The following is a 2,640-nucleotide window of genomic DNA, read 5'->3' as shown; positions in this document are numbered from 1 at the left end:
CGTGCGTTTGCAGCGTTCTTCAAAAACCCCTCTGTTGAAATGCTAACATGAATAGATTGACCCCTATGTTGAAATGCTAACATGACTAGATTGACCCCTCTTTTTTATGAATTAACAATATTTTTTCCAAAATAGAAAACCCACCTCTCCTATTGAATTCACATGGTATATTAACATGATTATACAGTGGAGCCCCCAAGACCCGATTCAACGATGATGTGAGAGGACCCTCTCGCTCATCTTGCAACTTAATGAGAAAAGCTTTGGCCACTTGTATCGCCATAAAGTTCCTCTCACAGACCCAATACACCAAATTGTCTAAGCTTCCTTAAGCTTGATAAATAAATAGCTCTATTTGGGTTGTACAAATGGGCTTGTTGGTCAAGAAAAGAGCAGTGGCTGATAGAATGGCAATCTGGTGATGTTAACCTGCAATAAAAGAGGAGTCCATAGAGTTTTAGATTGTGATATAAGACATGCTTATTACAGTAAATGTTTATGGTCCACATTAAGGTTTCTCTAGAATATCTAACCACTTTACAATCGAAACAGGGTTTGATTTTTGAAGTATGCTTTAAGCTCTATGCCTTCCCATGAGGAGGATAGTAACTTTGCTAGAACATTGGCAATTGCAACTGAAAATTGAGATTGGATACAAGAGTTGAAGCAACCAAGACCTGTACGAAGTGCATCCATGCACAAGATATCAACACCACACACTCGTACATACAATGGGGTGCAATCAAGTAATGTTGTGGACGGCTAGTCGACCGCCGCCGCTGGCTCTTGATTGTTACATCATGTCTTGTGAATCCATCTAACTAATGGTACCAATTCTACCCTGACATGTGCAGGTAGATTGCCCAAGGGTCCATGACACCTTCCAATAGAAGCTAGACAAACACTTTGTACTGTTATCTTATATATTGAGAACCCCATCTCTGCTGGCTGTGGCATATAATTAGCACTGCCTTCGAAATCAACACCGTTTCATGGAGCGGTTGCGCAAGAGCGACAGGGTGTGCGCATGATTATCTGTGTCGCCATGAGCTGATTGCTTGGCAGAGGGGCTCATGGTTATGCTCACTCTTGAATTGTTTCTTTTGAGGCCCACAACACCAACATACTACATTTTCGTGTTGACCTCCATTATTGTGCTGCACATTTCAACGGACTCTTGGACTCCCACTGCCTCAAAAGTTTTCTCAACCACCACCTGTGTTCTGACCATGATTGTTGTTCTGCTATTGTGCTTGGTGGTTGCCTCTTCCTTGGACTCGTCCATGACCTGTATTGCATCCTCTTCCTCTTCTTCTGTTGTTGAAAAGGGCCTGCGTAGAGGACTTTTCCTCAAGTTCCTTCTCTTTCACAATCAAGAAGGACACCAAATATGTAAACAAGGGAATATTCTCTCAAATATACATTCCAATTTTGAACTGTTTGTACTCATGACCCAAACCACGTAGACAGACTTCTACTCTATCATCATCATTGACTGTAACACCAAACGATGCAAGTGACTCACATATGTTCTTTATCTTCAACGAATAGTCATTGATGGACATGGTTTTCTTCTTTATAGTATTCAGCTAAGTCTTCAACTGCAGCTTCCTTGCTTTTGTGCTGGTCACATCCACCAATGACAGCAAAGTGTCCCAAGCCTCCTTCGGAGATTGAGCATCCTGTTTATGCCCAATCATAGTGTCTTGTACACTGAAAGAAAGCCAATACATGACCTTCCGAGCTCCCTGCTTCCAATCTTTAAATGTCTTAATTTGTGCAGCAGTCGCACCTTCTTTTGGCACTAGTGGTGCTACCTCATGCTCTCCATCAATGTAGTCCTAATAACCTTTGCCCATAAGGAAATTGGTCATTTTGAACTTCTAAGCATGGAAGTTTTTCTTGTCGAGATTCTCATTGACAACCTGATTAAGCCTATCATTGTTAGACGACATGTTTCCAATCCTTCGCATAGTCTTCAAGCAACCTGCTAAAAATAGTCGGTTATCACCTGTAACCACAATCTGCATACATATACATGTTTCATTGTACTAAATAGTGTCTGTGCACACTATCGTATCCAAATCAAAGATTTTTGCACCACCTATACATAGATATGCAGAATCCCAAACCTTAGTGTTTCTGCATGCGACACACTCTAACTCCAAAACGAGGCTTAAAACATGCTCGAAATGGAAATTTGGCTGCACACTTGGAGTCGAAAGAACTAAATAGAATCCTGAGACACACACTCTCCAAGTGGAATCACTTGAATCGGAGGTTGTTGACGATGGCTCCTGGGAATACCAAAGCCGCTTCCTAGACTACTGCTGCTTGCTACTCCAAGCTCCTCAAACACAACCAGGCTTTGATGCATGCCAAGATATAGAGAAGGAGAGAACTTGAGCTCTTGCAAGCGCGCACACACACACACACACACACACACACACACACACACACACACACACACACACACACACACACACAAAGATGGTGGCAAAAGATTGTGCTTCTTCTTCTTCCCAAACTCAAGATAAGTGGTATACAAAAACATAAGGGAAAATACAACATAAAAGGGAAACTAGTATAACGGTCTAGTATGAACCGCTAGTGAGTGAGGTGAGTAGGTAGGTGTGCCAT

The 2,640-nt window shown here is 42.0% G+C and overlaps 1 protein-coding gene across 1 annotated transcript in view; it reads left to right on the top strand.

Moving 5' to 3' along the window:
- Positions 1-460, top strand: part of LOC147425161 (putative xyloglucan galactosyltransferase GT20) — a 3,020-nt gene extending 2,560 nt beyond the window's left edge. Inside the window, exon 1 of the mRNA XM_086500415.1 lies at positions 1-460. This exon is cut by the window's left edge and continues 2,560 nt beyond it. The gene's annotated coding sequence lies outside the window, so the exon portion shown is untranslated.
- The last annotated feature ends 2,180 nt before the right edge of the window (positions 461-2,640 follow it).

This window comes from Adiantum capillus-veneris, chromosome 25 (assembly GCF_014529385.1).
Source record: "Adiantum capillus-veneris isolate H3 chromosome 25, ASM1452938v2, whole genome shotgun sequence".
NCBI classification, from domain to species: Eukaryota; Viridiplantae; Streptophyta; class Polypodiopsida; order Polypodiales; family Pteridaceae; genus Adiantum; species Adiantum capillus-veneris.
Note: the sequence above shows the minus strand (reverse complement) of the source record. Positions and strands in the feature narration are given on the sequence as shown.